This window comes from Mirounga leonina, unplaced genomic scaffold (genome assembly GCF_011800145.1).
Source record: "Mirounga leonina isolate KUSES-001 unplaced genomic scaffold, KU_Mleo_1.0 Mir_94, whole genome shotgun sequence".
Lineage (NCBI taxonomy): Eukaryota > Metazoa > Chordata > Mammalia > Carnivora > Phocidae > Mirounga > Mirounga leonina.
Window position 1 is genome coordinate 28,189,478 of NW_023270855.1, and position 10,183 is coordinate 28,199,660.

The window sequence follows — 10,183 nt, forward strand, 5'->3', positions numbered from 1 at the left end:
TGGTCATGAGTTCGAGCCTCATGTTGGGTGTAGAGATTACTTAAATATTTTTTTAAAAAAATTCATGTGAAAGAATATTCTATAGTCATTAATATTACTTATTATTCATTTAACAAGTATGTATTAGGTGCTTATTTGGTGTTCAGGATAAACACATTTCTTGCAAGTCAGAGTTTATGGTTCCCTGGGGAGTCACACAAGTGAACGGCAATAATATAACACGTCACATGTCATGATAGGATGGCATGCAAACATTGAGAAGGAGTATCTAATCCAACATGGGCAGGGCAGGGCAGGCTTTTGAAGGGAGTGATGTTTTATTTTTTTTAAAGATTTTATTCATTTATTTTGAGAGTGAGCAAGTGGGGGAGGGTTAGAGGGAGAGGGAGAGAGAGAGAAGCAGACTCTGTGCTGAGCACAGAGCCCGATGCAGGGCTCAATCTTATGACTCCTTGATCATGACCTGAGCCGAAACCAAGAGTCAGAAGCTCAACTGACTGAGCCACCCAGGCAGCCCAAAGATTTTATTTTTAAGTAATCTCTACACCCAACATGGGGCTTGAACCCACAACCCCAAGATCAAGAGTTGCATGCTCTACTGACTGAGTCAGCCAGGCACCCCTGAAGTGAGTGGTATTTTATTTTATTTTATTTATTTTATTTATTTTTTAGATTTTATTTTTTTTATTTATTTGACAGAGAGACACAGCGAGAGAGGGAACACAAGCAGGGGGAGTGGGAGAGGGAGAAGCAGGCTTCCCGCCGAGCGGGGAGCCCGATGCGGGGCTCGATCCCAGGACCCTGGGATCATGACCTGAGCTGAAGGCAGACGCTTAACGACTGAGCCACCCAGGCACCCCAGTGAGTGGTATTTTAAAGGCAACTGAAGGTTGAATAGAATTTTGGAAAGCAAAACAAATTTTAGAAACTCGTTTACATATGTAATTGTCCAGAGGTGGCATAGAGAAGTGGAAAGGAGGTCAGGGTAATCGGAACAGAAAATGCAAAGAGGGGAGAAGGGAGAGATGAAGCCAGAGAAGTGGCAGGGATCCAAGGCCAACCAGAAGACTTTTCCAAAGGTCAGTGCAAACCAGAGATGGCTGCCTGATTTCCCTGATGCTTTTCTCTTACCATGAGTGGCCACTGAAATATTCTTTATGTTTTGTGTACCTTGCAAAAAACCCAAAATGATTCTATCATGTCATCTTAGTTTGGATTCTCCTGGAACTGGAACCTAAAGAGAAGGGTTCAAGCGCGTCATTTATTTGGGATGGTGATCCCGGGAAACACCAGTAGGGGGATAAGGAAATGAGAGGAGTGGAAGGCAGATGCTAGAGTGTGCTACCGAGCTTGTTAGCACCTACGACAACTGGAGCTCAGTCCTGCTGGGGAACACAGGGATCCCAGGTAGAAGCACCTCTCCTGAGTTACCGGCACTGAAGTAGAGGAAGCCGAGGTGTTTAACCCCCAGGTAGGTCCCTGCTGGTCATTGGTTGAGGGATGCCTTCAGGGGAATGAACTCTCTGGCACTCTGGCTTGCTCTGTGTGCAGGCCAAGCTGCCACCTGGGCTGAGCTGTAAATGCTCACAGTGGTCTTCTGCACATAGTTGAGGTGAGTATGGATGGAATGGGGGCAGAATACTGAGCACCTGCTACACATTTCTTTTCTTTTTAAGATTTTATTTATTTATTTATGAGAGAGAGAGAGAGTGAGAGAGAGAGTGCGAGCAGGGGGGAGGGGTAGAGGGAGAGGGAGAAGCAGACTTCCCACTGGGCAGGGAGCTTGATGTGGGACTCAATCCCAGGACTCTGGGATCATGACCCAAGCCGAAGGCAGATGCTTAACCGACTGAGCCACCCAGGCACCCCCCTGATACACATTTCTAAACATGTTAAAAAGAAAAGAAAAGTAAGGGCCCCACCCTTGTAACCTCATTTAACCTTAATTATCTCCTAAAGATCCCATTTCCAGATATTGTCACACTGGAGGTTAGTTTCAATATATGAAATTGGGGGAACACAATTCAGTCCATAGCATTCTGTCTTTTTTTTTTTTTTTTCCCACTTTCCTGAACTTTATTAAAGAAAAAGCAATGATGGTCAATCTCGAGAACATAGTCAATTTTCTAGGATTCTTCCCTCGAAAATGTGACATTTGATTTCCAAACACATGCCAGAGCGTACATGTTTCCCAATTGTAAGTAGGTGAGCAGATGAAATCCTAAAACGTTCATCTTCCAACTTTCCCCAGCCTGTGGTCTGTGGATTGGCAATAATTGCCTAAACAGCTACTACGGCTTCATGAATTTTTGTCTGTAGCTCTCTGAGCTCTTCCATAGGCAGCAATCGCAGAATTTGAGCAGCTTCGTTAAGAACCGCATCTCCTGTGTCAAAACCAAGAATATGTTTGTCTAAAGCAAAAGGTAAGCCCTGTTCTGTTTGATCTGCTTTAGCAACTGCATCCTGGGTCAGGCGCTCCTGGACCAAAATGCGAATTGCCTTAAGCATTGCCAGGTAATCATCATGACGCTGAATCTGAAGAAGGTCGGCCAAAGCCATTACACCAGCCTTAAAATCAGGATTGGTTACATCCAAGTTGACCAATGGCTCTGTATTTTTAGCAGCATTGTCAGCATTTTTTGTATTACCAGGTACCAAGTCCTTGTATTTTTCAGCATTATCTCCATATTCAAAACTAACAGCTAAACCAAGAAGCCAGTCAATTGCTTCTTGTCGATCTTGAATCTTGAAAGGACAGTTAACATCTTTGAGATACTTTTAAAAGAACTTGGGCCAGTCACTGCTGTGGATGTTTCTTAAATTACCTTGGTCTTCAATCTTGTAGTGTCTGATTTTCTGGTCTTCAAGCCAAACAATAAAGTTTCTAAATTCTGTTTCATCTTTGCAGTTGAAGGCAGCCGGGTTGTGGTAGTTGAGGGCCATCAGCCTGCATCGGCACGTGGTCCCCGTGTCTCGCTCTGATCCCCTGGGCTTCGGCCGGGAGAGGACAGGGGAGGCACCAGCGAACCGCCGAAAGGGCCCATAGCATTCTGTCTTAATTCAAGGGCCCTAATTTAAATGTTAATCTTCTTCAGATACGCCCTCACAGACACATCCTGAATAACATTTGGGCAAATGTCTGGGCCCAGTCATGGACACATAAAATTAACCACCACAGTCTCTGACCCAGGTGCCGTGTGGTTCTGCCAGCATATCAATGAAGCTGTAACAGGTTACCTTGTTAGCTTGTAGGTACAGTACGTTGTTGGACCCCTCACAGTTCTTGATGATCCTACCAAGCCAACTCAATTGATTTTAAGACTTCGAATTAAAAAAGGAGCTCTAAGTATTTTGTGTGCTTTTCCTTTGTGCTTGGCAAATACATTGCAGAAATCCTTATAAAAAATAAAGTTTTGTGTTTCCTCCAAGATGTTTTAGCTTTCCCAAATTTTGCCATTGAAAATGCCAGCCCTCTTCTGGAAAATACCTCTGAACATACATGGGTTGCCATAATCACTGTGTCTGTCTCACTTCATGCTTCTCTGTTATCATTAGTGCAAATCCTGTAACCCATCCATTTGTGCTGTCCCATAGATCTCCGCATCGTGGGAGGTATGTAGACAAACAGTATTATTACTTGGTAACACAATGGTTTTAAGATGAAACTATCATTCCCTCCCTTCTTATCTCCCACCATATGTTATTTTTTTAAATTTTATTTATTTATTTGAGAGAGTGAGAGAAAGCATGAGCGAGGGGGAGTGGCAGAGGGAAAGGGAGAAACAGGCTCCCCATTGAGCAGCGAGCCCAATGCAGGGCTCGATCCCAGGACCCTGAGATCATGACCTGAGCTGAAGGCAGATGCTTAACCGACTGAGCCACCCAGGCACCCCTCACCATATGTTATTAATTTAGCAACCTCTCATTGGGATACCATTATGTGCCAGACAGTCTAAAAATCTTTGGGGACATCATGATCCATTTATTTTATAGCTACCTCTTGGGGCACAGGGCAAGGCACTGGGACTCTGGTGGCAGAACATGGTCCTTGCCCTCATGGTGTTTACTGGTTCATAGGGAGTTATATTAATCAAGTGAATACACACAAATATAAAATTGTAAATGTAATAAAAGCCATGAAAGAGAGGTCCATGGGGGGTATGAGAGCACCTAAAGAAGACATTTGACTTAGTAAGTCTTTCCCTGAGGAAGAGCTACATGAGAAGCAACCTTCAAAATTAATAGAAACTAAATAGATGAAGGGAAAGCGAGAACTCCAGGTAGAGGGAACAGCATGCGCAAAGGCCCTGTGGCAAGAAGGGGCATGGTGAGGAGAAGTGGGGGCTGAGAGAAAGCCAAAGTGGCAGGAGCTGAAGGGGAAGTGTAGTGAGAGATTAGACTGTGACAGGGGTGGGGGACAGAGCCTGCAAAGCCTATGAGCCTTATTAGGAAGTTTTATTTAGCACCTCATATAATAAAGTTATTGTCTCCCTCTGGGGCAGTGTTCAAGTAGACTAACTGCTCATTTTCGAAGATTTAGTCTTCCTAAGGTCAGGGTTTCTCAAATCAGATGCAAACCCACTGCCTGCACAGCATTCGCCTGGGCCCCTCTGCATGACCCTCATGGGACTTGAGAGCTTGGGGAACCAATGTGAACATGAAGCTCACACTGCTTGCCATGTTGAGTAATGAAGTCTTTAAGAGCAATATGTGATTCCCACCGAAGGGTCTTATTTAGGTGAACCTGAATTTGCTCCCAGCTTTAAGAGATGCCAAAACTGATAGGATGAATAGATAGCTCCATGATCAGTCGTGGTGAATCATGACAGGCAGTATGAAATCGTGGTTAAGAGGACAGACTCTGGAGCCGAACTGTCTGGGTTCAGGTCCTGGTTTTGTACGTATTATTTTGAGGGGATGACTTAACCTCTCTGTTCTCATTTTTGTCACCTGTAAAATGGGAATAAGAACAAAATCTGCCTCCTAGACTGTATTAAGTACACAAAGTGCTTGGAAGAGTCCCTGGTAGCCAGTCAGTACTAAATCATTGTTAGTTATGTTGGTATCATGGTGATCCGGGCTACACAGAGGTTGTTGGCCCAAAGGGCAGTTGTAACCCAGAGGAGGAATCAAACTCAGAAAGCTTGGGAGAGGCTCTGCCAACAAGCTAACATTCCTTCAAGAGGACTCAAGGGCAAGGACATTCTGTCAAAGGAAACACGATCCGCAAAAGCCTAGAAGTTTGAAAATTAGCATGTCATAAAACCAAGTACCAGGGTGGCTGGGAGAGTGTGAGGCAGGGAGTATCCAGAGGGGAGTGGAGCAAAGGGGTCTGTGCATCTCAAACTCTACCTTCCAGCAAGCAGTTTCCCTGATACACTCTCTCCTTGGCTTGAATTGTCTGGTCTTCTTTGCATCCCATAATTTAGATTCAGTTAAATGTTTGCACCAGTTTGTATGTGGAGATACAGTACATCCCCTCCTTAACTTTTTAAACCCACCATTTAGAATACACTTGTTTACATACTTTAAAAATAGCCTACTAGGAAAATAGATAAAACCCTATTGATAAACCTTATAGATAAAACTTACAGATGAAACTAACTGAATAGATGATAAAAAATGAGAACAGAGAGGGGTTAAGTCATTTGTCCAAAGTAAAACATACACAAACAGGATCTGGGGTTTCATCAATGTTAGTGGACAGATGGCTGACCCCAGTACTATCATTAAATAGTTGTATCTCCTTTTGCAAGGTTTGGATCTACAGCGTTTACATCTGCAAAATGGGATCATAATTTCCTATTGCCTAAGAATCTCATCCAGTGATTAAGGGCATCAAATAATATCAAATACTTTGTAAAGCACATTAAGATGCTTTGAAAAAACAGCAAGAGTTTTCTGTGGCTGAGAGGAGTGAACAAGAAGGAATGGCAAGTGAAGTGGTCCCAGAGGGAGGCCTTATAAAGCCCAAGGGGAAATAGCTAGAATTTTGGATGTATTCTGAGGAAGGTAAGGCATTATTTACCATTAGCTGCAACAGTGCTGTATAACAAACCACCTCAAAACTCAGTGGCATTCAACAATAAGCATTTTTTTTCTTGCTCACGTGTCTGTGGATTGGCTGGTAGTTAGCTGATCTAGCCTGGTTTGGCTCTGGGCTTTGGGTGGGGTTCCGGTCTGTTTCTCCTACATTTCGTTCTCCTTTAACACTGAGGACACGCACAACTCCACATGCACATTTCAAGAACTCTGCTCACATCTCCTTGGTAAAAGCAAGTCCCATGTCCTTGTTATATAGGGTAGAGACGTAGACACTGCTTTTAATGGAAGCAACTGCAACCCCACATGGCAAAGGGCATGAATAAAGGGAAGACTAAGGAATTGGGGACATTTAAATCCACCTCCCATATGTAAGAAACCACTGGGGGTTTTGTGGAAGAGGGATAGGATTTACTTACATTTTAAAAGAACCGCTCTAGGGGCACCTGAGTGACTCAGTCAGTTAAGAAGCTGCCTTCAGCTCAGGTCATGATCCCAGAGTCCTGGGATCGAGTCCCACGTCGGGCTCCCTGCTCAGCGGGGAACCTGCTTCTCCCCCTCTCTCTGTCTCCCGACTTGTGCTTTCACTCTCTCTCTCTGTCAAATAAAAAAATAAAATATCAAAAAAATAAAAATAAAAATAAAAAAACCGCTCTAAGTGCCCTGGGGAGAACAGATTCTAGGGAGACAAAGGATATCCATTAGGAGGCTATTGCTAAATCTTCTATTGTCGGATTTTACAATTGCTTTCAGCCTCAGTTAAGTGCAAAATGCTCTCAGGCTCGTTCTTCATTTGATTTTTGTTATAAGCCTAAACAGCAAAAGGCAGCAAAGATCATTCAAGTAGTACTTATTGATTTTTGTTGTTGTTGTGTTTGTTTTCGTTTTGGTGAGGTGGACATCAGAGCTGTTCTAAGCACAGGTTTTGAGATCTGACGTACCCAGGTTGTGAACTACAGCTCTCCCAGTGAGTAGCAGCAGGACCTTGGGTAAATTACTTGACTTTTTTGCACTTCAGTTTTCTTTTCTTTTTTTTTTTTAAGATTTATTTATTTGAGAGAGAGAGACAGTGAGAGAGGGAACACAAGCAGGGGGAGCGGGAGAGGGAGAATAGGCTTCCCGCCGAGCAGGGAGCCCGATGAGGGGCTCAATCCCAAGACCCTGAGATCAGACCTGAGCCGAAGGCAGAGGCTTAACTGACTGAGCCACCCAGGCGGCCCCCCCTGCCCCAGGTTTCTTTTCTGTACAAAGAGATTAATAATCATAATAATACCCCCTCATTCAGGGGTTGGTAAGAAGATCCAACGAGATAATGTATGCAAAGTACCATCTTAGTGCTTGGCCCTTAACAAGCAATTAACACACAGTAGTTGTTACTATAATAAATATATTTATACTTCAATATTCAGCACCATTGTAGTCAAATTACAGACAATAAAAAACTATAGGAAAGATGGTCACATTATCATAACTGTATCAGAGACCAGTTCTAGATAGCTTTAGAAACAGTTCAATTATGAATCGTTTCAGAGCATAAATAAATCTGCAGATAAAGGCAAAACTAAGTGAGTTAATATCTGTCTCTACAACATTATAGCATAAGAGAATATACTTTTCCATTTGAGGTTGAGACTATCATTATTCTTGTTGAAATTCCTTCCTTGCAGGATATATGCTTGTTCGATTTGCAAAAGAATGAGCTTCAGAGGGGTGGCTGGGTGGGTGTCAAACAAACAAACAAACAAAAAAAAAAAAAAAAAAGGAAAGAAAGAAAGGAAGAAAGAAAGAAAAACACAGCCAAAACTAAATTAGTTTCCTGGAAAAATAATATCAAAGCTTGAAGTGATCTGATTATATGGATAAATCAATGGAAATGAGACAAGATATACTCCGGTTATGTAATCTTCAAATTGCTACCTGTCATAGAGCAATATAAGTGGGGTTGCACAGGCAGAATGGGAAAAGGAATCCAAGTTACCTTTTGTGTATGCACTTTCTGTTCCCTGGATGGGAATTATCAGCCAAAGGGGGATTTCAACCATCTTCCTGTCTTCTTCCATCGTAAGGTGTAAAGAATAAGTATTTGCATTTTTTTGAAAGATTTGCCCATTTATTTTAGAGAGAGAGAGAACAAGCACAAGTGGGAGGAGGGACAGAGGGAGAGAGAGAATCTTGAGCAGACTCCCCACTGAGCAGGGCACCTGACATGGGGCTCAATCCCAGGACCCTGAGATCATGACCTGAGCTGAAGGCAGACGCTCGCTCAGCTGACTGAGCCACCCAGGTGTCCCAAACATTTGCATTTTTAAAAAGTTAAATAAATATTTGTTGAAAAGCCTGATACTGTGTAAGGCACTAGGAAGCAAGGACAGGATTACTGCCCTCATGGGGCTCCCAGGGTAGAGGGAACCACAAACCAGAGAGTCAGCCTGAGCCCAAGGCTGTGCTTTTTGGGTAGGGGAATCTATGCGAACACTGTGCTTAATCACAGCTTGAAAATCCCATCTATCTTCAAATCAGTTTATAGTATTAAATTAACTTATCAGGAAGCTTCAGGGTGTGATGAAAGGAAAACAGGTTTTAGAATCCGGAAGATTCAGCTTTAAATCTCCTCTGTCACTTGCTAGCTGTGTTACTTGGGCATCTGCCTTCTGAGCCTCAGTTTCCTCATTGCTAGCATGAGGACAATAACAGCATTTGCTCTATGGGATAATTATGAGACTGGAAGAGAGAAAGTATCCAGCCTATGGAAAGTGTTCAGTAGTGGAGAGCTGTTAAAGATGAATGCATTACTGACGTAGAGTTACTGCCAACCACAGTGTCGGTCAGGGCAATATTAGTGTATTAGCTGTGTGACCTTGAGTCAGTTACTTAATCTTACTTTTTTTTTTTTAAAGATTTATTTATTTGAGAAAGAGAGAGAGCGTGCACGCGTGCATGAGCAGGGGGCGGGGCAGAGGGAGCAGGAGAGAAAGAATCTCGAACCGACTCCCCGCTGAAGAGCCTGAGATCACGACTTGAGCCGAAACGGAGACGACTGAGCCACCCAGGCACCCCAGTTACTTAATCTTTCTAAACCTTAGTAAAATGGAAACAGTAATAAAATCGCCAATGCTAGTAAGTGCTTAGTAATTAATAAGCACTTGGAAAATGCTCAACATTGTTATTGTTTAAATTTACAAACCTCTTTGCTTTATACCTGACACGATAGACACTTGATGAATGGTGTCTATTTAATGATTATTATTATGATTATTATGATTAATGGGAATCATCTTATAAGAACATCTGTGCTAAGGAAGCACAGTGCCTTAAGTTTTATCTCAAATCCTGGGTTGGATGAGGGCTTTTGGGCTTGTCATGGTAACACTCATTCAAGCGTATCTATTATACATTTTCTGGCAGTTACTGAGATTTATATTCTAGAAGACACTGCCCCGAGCACAGTCATTTGCAGAGCAGAGGCCAAGGATCCGAAGGATGCTGTTTGGGGGGTAATTTATGGGTTGGAGCAGTGGGTATCAATACCTGGTGGTTTTATGTGTAACTGCATTCACATATAAAGCCATAGGGATAATCAGGTCAATTATACCTGCGATTCAAGTTGCAAACATATCTTTTGCTTCAATTATCAGGACATTTCAGATGAAAATGATTGAGGGCCGGGTTGTCTGGGTAATTGCTTCTCTTCCAGTGCATTCCACTCTGAAGACAAGCCCAGCCTAATCCTTAGGTAACTTTTGACAAAAGATGCTAAGTTATTTCATTTAATTCTTGGGGTCTTGGCTACACACATTGTCAAGAAACAGTACAGCTTTTCTCCCATGATTAATTTGTAATTCAAAACTCTGGTTCTCCTCTTTAGCCTTTATAATGCCCCAGGAAAGCGCTTATTTTCAGAATAGGTGTCTTCCCGTTATAGATACCATGGGGATGGGGAAGTGGGCAACTATAGACTTGGTTTCAGGAGGCTTGGATTTCAGTCCTAACTTTGTGGCTGCGAGTCATTCAACGTTTCCGCTTTTCTGTTTTAACTGTAAAATTGGGAAAAAAGTATCCACTTTGTCTTCTCTCATAATGAAGGTGAAAGAAGCTTTTAAACTGTAAAATATCTTGCCAGTGACAGGATTTATGTTAATGT

General features: G+C 42.7%; 1 pseudogene; it reads right to left on the minus strand.

The window, feature by feature from the left end:
- Nucleotides 1-2,230: 2,230 nt before the first annotated feature.
- On the minus strand, nucleotides 2,231-8,102 carry LOC118005488 (annotated as a pseudogene).
- Between the last annotated feature and the right edge of the window lie 2,081 nt (nucleotides 8,103-10,183).